This window comes from Canis aureus, chromosome X (genome assembly GCF_053574225.1).
Source record: "Canis aureus isolate CA01 chromosome X, VMU_Caureus_v.1.0, whole genome shotgun sequence".
Taxonomy (NCBI): Eukaryota; Metazoa; Chordata; class Mammalia; order Carnivora; family Canidae; genus Canis; species Canis aureus.
Window position 1 is genome coordinate 49,724,269 of NC_135649.1, and position 10,282 is coordinate 49,734,550.

General features: G+C 38.1%; 2 pseudogenes; both read left to right on the plus strand.

Moving 5' to 3' along the window:
- The first annotated feature begins 732 nt into the window (after positions 1 to 732).
- LOC144307724 (large ribosomal subunit protein eL6 pseudogene) lies at positions 733 to 1,592 on the plus strand (annotated as a pseudogene).
- A 7,190-nt stretch (positions 1,593 to 8,782) lies between these two features.
- Positions 8,783 to 9,969, plus strand: LOC144308865 (interferon-stimulated 20 kDa exonuclease-like 2 pseudogene; annotated as a pseudogene).
- The last annotated feature ends 313 nt before the right edge of the window (positions 9,970 to 10,282 follow it).

The window sequence follows — 10,282 nt, forward strand, 5'->3', positions numbered from 1 at the left end:
TTTCTGCCACTAGAATTGTTGAAGTATATTTATACTGATGGTATCTACTCCATGCCATTTAAAACAATTTTTTTAGATGATTATGGTTCTGGGGTGCCTGGGTGGCTCAGTTCAGTTAAGCATCTGACTCTTGGTTTTGGCTCAGGTTATGATACTGCAGGGTCATGAGATTGAGCACTGTGTCAGGCTCCATACTTATTGGGGAGTCTGCTGGAGATTCTCTCTCTTCTCCCTCTACCCCTCCTCTCTGCTTGCATGTGTAGGTGCTCTCTCTCTCTCAAATCTATCTATCTATCTATCTATCTATCTATCTATCTATCTATCATCTATCTTTTTAAAAAAATCGATGAGTATGGTTCTACCTGGTTGGACTCAGGACGTAATCTAGTCAATTTTTGAAAAGGGTAAGTCTTTCCTCTTCAAATACAAACTTATCTATTGATAGACCATCCCTTCTGTCTATATCCCATGCCTGTTTCCTTCTTCTTTCCTTCCTTTCCTTCCTTACAAGCCTATGTTTCTCAGGCTAATAGCTCACATGGGGAGAGTCAAACTCTAGTCACTGTTATTTTGAAAATGATTATTTTATATAAGGAAATATGGCTGCAACAACATAAGTTGTGCTTTTTCTGGGTGCTTATTATTTTTATTTTATTTCTCTCATTCTTTGAGCAGGCTCAGCTGTATGAGCTTAATATTGACTCCTGTCAAGTCTTCTTTCCCATTTTGCACATGGAGGGTGAAAAAGCTGAGAAGCTGGGTACTAAGGAGAAGACACCTGAAGCCAAGAAGGCTGATGCTGGTGGCAAAGTTAAGGAAGGTAATCTGAAGGCCAAAATGCTAAAGAAGGAGAAGCCCCATTGCAGCAGAAACCCTGTTTAGTCAGAGGCATTGGCAGATAATCCTTATCAGCTATGTATTTCAGAAAGATCATGTATAAGAGGAAGTGTTCAACAGCTAAATCCAGGGTTGAAAATAAGAAGGAGAAGGTTCTTACTACTGTCACAAAACCAGCTGGTTGTGGCAAGAATGGTCGTATCGGAGTAAACTTCGCAAAATACCTGTGTATCACCCTACTGAAAATGTGCCTTGAAAACTGTTGAGCCACGGCAAAAAAACTTTCAGTCTGCATGTGAAAAAACTGTGGATTAGACTCACTCCTGGCCATTTGGATCATCCTCACTGGGTGCCACAAAGGCAAACTGGTGGTTTTCCTGAAGCAACTGAGCAGTGTCTTGCTACTTGTGACTGGATGTCTGGCTGGCCCTCAGTTGAGTTCCTCTATATAGAACACACAAAAAATTTGTCATTGCCTCCTCCACTAAAATTGATACCAGCAGTGTTAAAAATCCCAAAATATCTTACTGATGCTTACTTCAAGAGGGAGAAGCTGCATTAACTCATACACCAGGAAGGTGAGATCTTCAACACTGAGAAGTAGAAATATGAAATTACAGAGCAACACAAAGTTGGTCAGAAATCTGTGGACTCACACATTCTGTCAAAAATCAAAGGTGTTCCTCAACTTCAGGGTTACTTTCACTCTATTTTATCTCACAAATGGAGTTCATTCTCACAAATTGATGTTCTAAATTTCTTACAAGGAACCAAAATTTGTATGGAACCATGAAAGGTCCCAAATAGCCAAAGCAATACTGAAAAAGAAACAGAACTGAAGGAATCACAATTCTGGATTTCAAGCTATATGATAAATCTGTAGTCGTCAAGACGGTATGGTACTGGCACAAAAACAGACACATAGATCAATGGAACAGAATAAAGAACCTAGAAATGGTCCCACAACTATATGCAAACTAATATTCAACAACGCAGGAAAGAATATCCAATGGTAAAAAAGTCTCTTCAACAAATGGTGTTGGGAAAATTGGAGAGCAACATGCAGAAGAATGAAACTGGACCACTTTTCTACACCATACATAAAAAGAAATTCAAAGTGGGTGAAAGACGTAAATATGAGACAGGAAACCATCAAAATCCTGGAGAACACAGGCAGAAACCTTTTTGACCTCGGCCTTAGCAACTTCTTACTAGAACATCTTCAGAGGCAAGGGAAACAAAAACAAAAGTGAACTATTGGGACTTCATCAAGATAAAAAGCTTCTGCACAGTGAAGAAACAATCGACAAAAGTAAAGGCAGCCTATGGAATAAAAGAAGATTTTTGTAAATGACATGTCTAACAGAGGGTTGTATCCAAAATCTATAAAGAATTTATCAAATTCAACACCCAAGAAACAAATAATCCTGTTAAGAAATGGGCAGAAGACATAAATAGACACTTTTCTAAAGAAGATATCCAATGTCTAACAGACACGTGAAAAATGCTTAACATCACTCGTCATCAGGGAAGTACAAATCAAAACCATGGTGAGGGACACTTGGGTGGCTCAGTGGTTGAGCATCTGCCTTTGGCTCAGGGTGTGATCCTGGGGACCCGGGATTGGGTCCCACATCGGGCTCCCTGCATGGAGCCTGCTTCTCCCTCTGCCTATGTCTCTGCCTCTCTTCCTCTGTGTCTCTCATGCATAAAATAAAAATCTTTTTAAAAATCATGGTGAGGGGATCCCTGGGTGGTGCAGCGGTTTAGCGCCTGCCTTTGGCCCAGGGTGCGATCCTGGAGACCCGGGATCGAATCCCACATCGGGCTCCCGGTGCATGGGGCCTGCTTCTCCCTCTGCCTATGTCTCTGTCTCTCTCTCTCTCTATGTGACTATCATAAATAAATAAAAATTAAAAAAAATCATGGTGAGATACCACCTCACATCTGTCAGAGTGGTTAAAAATAACAACACAAGAAACAACAGGTGTTGGTGAAGATGTGGAGAAAGGAGAACCCTCTTGCACATTTGGTAGGAATGAAAACTGGTGTAGCCACTCTGGAGAACAATATGGAGGTTCCTTAAAAATTTAAAAACAGAACTACTGTATGACCCACCAATTGTACTACTAGGAATTTACCCAAAGGATACAAAAATACAGATTCAATAGGGTACATGCATCCTAACGTTTATAGCAGCATTATCAACAATAGCCTAACTGGAGAGAGACCAAATGTCCATAAACTGATGAATGGTTAATGAAGATGTGGTATATTTATACAATGGAATATTACTCACCTAACAAAAAATTAACATTGCAATGACATGGAAGGAGCTAGAGTGTATTATGTTGAGTGAAATACGTCATTTAGAGAAAGACAAATACCATATGATCTCACTCATATGTGGAATTTAAGAAATAAAATAGATGAACATATGGGAAGAGGGAAAAGAAAAAAATAAGAAAGGGAAACAAACCATAAGAGACCCTGAATAATGGAGAACAAACTGAGGATTGATGGAGGGAGGTAGGTGGAGAATGGGCTAGATGGGTGATGGCTGTTACTGAGGGCACTTGTTGAGAAGAGCATTGGGTCTTGTATGTAAGTGATGAATCACTGAATTTTACTCCAGAAACTATTGCACTGTATGTTAACTAACTAAAATTTAAATTAAAATAAATAATTTTTTCATAGAACCTAATTAAATAACTGATCCATTGAAAGTATTGATTCCTAAATAAAATAAAATAAAAAATATTGATTCCTATCATTATGAACGTCAGGATTGGTAGGAGCGTTCTCCATGATGAAAATGAAAGTAATAGTAAATTGTTGCATATATTAATTGACTTCAAGTTAATTATGCAATACCACCTAGCCATATTTCAGCTGCACTGCAGGGATAAAGGCCTGAGTACATGGTTACAGTCTTGTCGAAAAAGATGCCAGTCTTTAGGGTAATACTAGAATTTTTCTCTCCAAAAAATGTATTTATAGGAAACTTAGGCCTAACAGTGAGATATTTACACAGGCTGGAAACTGGAAGCAAAGAGAGGCCATCTATTTGACCTTCCACCTGAACCCTTGCCTTTTCTCTTCTCTCAGTGTTTGAGACATCCATCTGTTGAGATATTCAGTATGACTTTATAAGGTCCTCATCCACCTAAATTTAATCTCTGAGACTAGCAAGATGTGTTCAGCAACCTTTGACCATCTGGGAGTTCACTTTCATGTGTAGTTGAGGGAAGAGGTTTTCTGTTGATATATACATATATGTAGATGTATATATTAAAATAAAAAACATAGGAGGAATTGAGAAAATTTTGCTTTTGTATTTAAATCAATTTTTCATTCAAGGGGTAGAGCAACTCTCACGCTTTCTATTCTACCTAAAGTGTGTAGACTGCCCTAATCTTTTAGGTTGCACAGCAACCTAAAAATACACCAGTTTTCTGTGAGGAGGGACTGAGTTCTTCACTAGAAGCTTCCTAGAGTGTCCTAGTGTGCTTTCCCTATAAGCTCAAGCCTAGAGGAAGTCAAATAAAACAAGGGCCTTCTTATTCCTGGCTATTTTTCAAATACAGTCCCATTTCATTTGAGTGAGGATTTCAAGTAAATGTTAACCCTCCTTCTTTCCTCTTGGTCTTCCTTCCATTTTTCCTTTTTTGATTCCACATGTACATATTTTAAAATTATGAAAGTGCTTCTATGTTGAAAAAATTCAAATATTCCAGAAGTAAAGGTTCACCATCCCCCCTGTTTCTGACTACCACAATAAGTTTAGTTAATATCCATTGCCTCACAAAGTTACATTTTTTTTCTTGTGATGAGAACTTTTAAGATGTACTCTCTTAGCAACTTTCAAATACAGTGTTAACTATAGTTGCCATGTTATACATGACATTCCTAAAACTTATTTATCTTATATTTGGAAGCATGTACCCTTTGACCCTCTTCATCCATTTCCCCCACCCATTGCCTCTGGCAACCACCAATATGTTCTCTGTTTAATCCCACTCTTCAGAGGTAACAATTGTTAGCAGATTGGTATAAATTTAGGATCTTAATATGCATATATAAACATGTATAATCAGATATATGTTATTTTTGTTTATAAAAATTGGATGATATTTTATATACTTTTCTATATTTTCTCATTTATCAATATATCTTGAATACTTTCCCACATAAATACATATAGATTTCTCTCATTGCATAATTCTATAGTATCCCATTGTCAGTCTATTTAACCATCAGAAATTTCATTTATCCCAGTTTTTTTCTATATGAATTATGTTACAACGGATATGATTGTACAACACAAGGTTTACTTGGTAACATAAATTATTAGAAATGGAAATCTGGGGTCAAAATGTCTACATATTTAAATGTTGATAGATTTTTGCTAAATTTTCCTTTAGAAGGGCTAGTTCAATTTAAACTTTCACTACCAATATATAAGAGGGCTTGTTTCCTAGAACTCCTACCAATACTGTGTATTTTAATGCTTTAATTTTTTGCAGGTTTGCAAAAAGTTTTTGCCAGTTCAGTGTTGTTTTAATGTGTATTTCATTCATAGTTGGTGAGGCACAGCATCTTCACATGTTTCATGGCCATTTATATTCTTTCTTTTGCAAGACCTATTTTCACCAGAAATTACAGAGGGAAAACAAGACAGCTTTTGTGACAGAGCTCTGGTAACGAGAAAGGTACATCACCTATACTTATGCAGAAAAATAAGAAGATAAGTGTTTCCCTTTATTAGAAATATAAATATGCTTTTTTAAATAATAAAGGCTGAAAGGAAAGTAGAATGCATCACTCTGTAAAAGATACACAGATAGGCTTCATAGTATATTTCAGAAACTAAAACAATCGAACAGAGGAAAACATAGAGGAAATAAGACTGCTGAGGAAGCTGGCAGTATGCTTCTAACCATCCATTCCATTTGTTCATTATTTTAAAAACATTCAATAAATATTTTCAAGCACCTACAATATGCTAATCACTGGATATCTGAGGGTAAACAAAGATCCTAGTCTCTGAAGTAAGATTGACTGGGTTTGAATTTTGGTTCCATCTCTTACACTGTGATCATGTAGGGAGTTTCTTAATGTACTTGTGCTGCAGTTTCGTCATCTGTAAAATGGGTATAATAATAGTATGTACCACATAGGGATGTTGAGAGGATTAAATGAGATTAATGCAAGTAAAGCTCTGTGCACAGAATAAGCACCTAACAAGAGTTATATTTACAGTTTTCGACAAATGAATCTTTGCTTCGTACCCAAAATCAACCCTGGAGATAGAGGCCAAAGAAAAGCATAGATTCCCAGAAAAATAGCAACCACTACAACAATACCACTGTGAGAAGTCCTGGAGATATTGAAAGTTGCCTTCAACTGATGTGTGTAAAAGGTAAATGGTTGTAGCTTGGTGCAAGGGCAATGCAAGTCTTACTGGAGTGAGTTGATGAGCATAGGGATGGACTAACCAGTTGTCCTCTGACATTCTCTCCAATTCTGCCCCTCCAAACTCTTAGATCTGATAGTTTGCAACTCAAGGTAACTGACCAGAAGAGTTGCCTCATAAGGTGGCAAGATATAGGAATAACAGTAGTTCTATGGTATCTGGGACTCTTCCTGAGGACTAGACTAGGGCCTGGCTTTTGGCCCTTTTTCAATATACATTTATTAGATGAAGTAGCTAATACCCCCAGGAAATAGGAATAAGTATACCTAGACTTCTGAGAAGGATGAATGACTACCATAGAAAAGAACAACAAATTGAAAATATATACCATTAAAAAAAAATAAAACATATACCATTCAATGCAGAATAATTGGAACAGATGAGCTAATAATTTAAAATATATTAGGTGGGATCCCTGGGTGGCGCAGCGGTTTGGCGCCTGCCTTTGGCCCAGGGCGCGATCCTGGAGACCCGGGATCGAATCCCACGTCGGGCTCCCGGTGCATGGAGCCTGCTTCTCCCTCTGCCTGTGTCTCTGCCTCTCTCTCTCTCTCTCTCTCTCTCTCTGTGACTATCATAAATAAATAAAAATTTTAAAAAAATAATTAAAAAAAAATATATTAGGTAAATTTAAAGATTTTAGGTAATAAATTAGTGATATGAAATAAAATAATTTTAAAAGATCAAATGAAAAATATTAGCCATTAAAATGTATATTTATCTATATAGTTACCATTTTTTTATAGTTACCATTTTTGACACTCTTCATTCCTTTGTGCAGATCTCAGTTTCCACTTAATAACATTTTACTTCAGCCTGAAAATAGGCCCTTATCACTTCTTTTTAAAAATATATTTTTATTTTAGAATAGATTTGGATTTATGAAAAGTTGCAAAGATAGAATGGAGAGTTTAAACATATCCTGTATTCTGTTTCCCCTGCTGTTAACGTCTTACATTAGTATGGTACATTTGTCACAACTAATGAACCAATATTGATACATTATTGTTAACTAAAGTCCATACTTCTTTTGATTTCCTTTGTTTTTAATCTAATGTCTTTTTTCATTCCTGGAAACACATTGAAGACACCAATTAGTTATCATATCTCTTTAGGCCCCCTTTGGCTGTGATGGTTTCTCAGACTTTGTTTTTGATGACTTTGACAGTTTTGAGGAAGACTGGTCAGGTATTTTGTGGATTGTCCTTCATTTGGATTTGTATGATGTTTTTCTCATGATTAGACTGGGTTATGTGTTTTTGAGAGGAAGTCGCAAAGTGCCCTTCTCATCACATCATATCATGGGTACATGTTATCAGCATGATTTATCACCGATGATATTATTAAATTGATCATCTGTCTGAGGCAGTGTTTGTCAGGTTTCTCCGCTATAAAGTTACTCTTTCTCCTCTTTTTCTATTTTGTTCTCTTTGGAAGGGAGTTATTTTGTGCAGCCCACATTTGAGGAGTGGGGAATTATGCTCCACCTCCTTGATGGTAGACTATCATCTACATAAATTATTTGGAATTCTTTTATATGGGAAGTTTATTATGGGTATATTATCCTCTATTTATTTGTTTACTAAATCATTTATTTATACCAATATGAACTTATGGATATTTATTTTATACTTTGGGTTATAATCAAATACTACTTTATTTCTTTTTCACATCACTCCAACTTTGGCCACTGGGAGCTCTTTCAATTGATTGCTGTATCTCTTTGACATGACCCCATCATGCTTTTTAACACTTCCTTACTTTTTGGTATTACAAGATGCTCCAGGCTCATCCCGTCTATTTTCATCTTCAGCCTTAGAGTTTGCCATTTCTCCAAGGAGCCCTGGTTCCTTTTGTTGCAGAATGATATTAGAAAACAAGATTTGTGCACTGGGTGTAGTGCTTCTTTTTTGCAGGTTTGTGGTGACAAATTCTCTCAGCTTCTGTTTGCTTGACAAAGTATTTACTTGGTCTTTATTTTTGAAGTATCCCCCCCTTGGATATAGAATTGTTTCCCAGCTTATATTATTTCTGACATGAAGTCAGTACTTATTCTTATTTTTATTCCTGTATATATAAGGTATTCTTTTTGTTCCTTTGGCTGCATTTGGAACAGAAAGCTCAAGTGTTATTGTGTACAAGTAGCTTTGTTTGACTTATTGTATAGACCATAAAGTTGAAACCCATTAAAGTCATTCCATGGGGGACACCTGGGTGGCTCACAGGCTGAGTGTCTGCTTTGGCTCAGGTCATGATCCTGGGGTCCTGGGATCAAGTTCCACATTGGGCTCCCTGCAGGAGCCTATTTCTCCCTCTGCCTATGTTTCTGCCTTTCTCTCTGTGTCTCTTATGAATAAATAAATAAAATCCTAAAAAAAGGCATGCCATGGTTTGCTCACAGAGCCAAACATAGACCCCTACATCTCTAACTCCTACATTTCTGCTATTTCTTCAGGATAGTGAAGGAGCATGAAATCTCAGGTGAGTTGGGTGGATTGTGAACTGATTTGTCAAATGGACCTTGCTTGGAAAGGCCTTTTGGGAAGGATTGGGCATTCTCAAATGAATTAATACTACAGTCTCAACACCTCCTAATTAAGAGGGGAATGGAATCATGAATGCAGCAGTGTGTCAACCCTATAGCTAGTCTCCTCTTTGGTAGGGTGATGAGTTTCAGAGAGCCTCCCGCATCAATGTAGAATGTGGTCTCCTGCTTTGTAACTATGTTTATGTACATTGAAAGATGTATTCAGTGAGAATTTGGAAACCCCTGTCTCCACTAGACACACATACACATACTCCCTCTCGAGCTGAACCTTCATGCTATGAAAGCACAACCCTTGCATAAACCATTGAAAATTAAAATAGAAATACAGACAGATGGGGCCTGATCTGTATGTTAGGAAATTTCAGAGTCCTATGTATCAAAATTGTAAACACAACAAATACAAAATCTGATCTAATAGTGAAGTCCAAAATGGGAGTTCCAGAATGCCCTTCCAAAGATTAGGAGCCAACTTCCCCCTAGAAGAAGGGCCCCCTAGAAGAACCCTACTAAGAATAATGACCCCACAGAACTCCACCCAATCTTATTCGGTGAATAAATCCTCCAGAGCATCCCAGAAGATGCCAAGAAAGATGGTGGCAATTGTGAGATGGTGGGTACAGGACCCAAGGGGCATGTCAGTTTCTTGGCTGGATGTAGCACTGTCAACTACCACGGAGATGTACTTTATGATGAGTACATCCTTCCACCCTGCTACATAGTTGACTACTGGACCAGATGGAGTAGTATCTGGAAGCATCACATGTTGAATGCTACACCCTTCAAGATCGATCAGAGCCAGATTTTGAAGATACAGGAAAGACAGAGGGGGCATGCCATCCACAACTTCAAAGCTCTTCAGTACTTTCACTCTAAGTCCCTCACTCACGACACCTCCCATACCCCTTTCTTCCCCAACCAGAAGTCCAACTGCCTGAAGAATGCCACCATGTCTCTGAAGTGTCTCAACAAGAAGCTTCTGAACCAGGGCATCTAGATTGGGCAAAGTGGACATTCCTCTGTGGAACATGCTCAGGCCACTATGGAGCTGTACAAGTTGGTTGAAGTCGAGTGGGAACAGCACCTGGCCCACGATCCCCCAAAAGACTAGCAGCAGTGGGGACACTGGTAATGTGGGGAGGCAGAGGGAGCACTGCACCCAGAAGAAACAGGGCTGTGGACCAGTTGGACAGCTCTACTAGCTCCACCTCTTTGCAAGCTTGAGGTGTGAGGGAGAGAGAGGCTCCACCCTAGACTTAATATCTATTAAAATTTCACCTCACTATTGTGTTCTGTGTCTGGTTAAGTTTCTTGTGGAAGGAGACAAGCCTCTATGTCAAACTCAGCCCTATACTGTTTGCCTCTTAAATGGTGCTAAACACATATCCCAGGATGCTTTGCTCTAGTTCAGCCTTTTGCTTTCA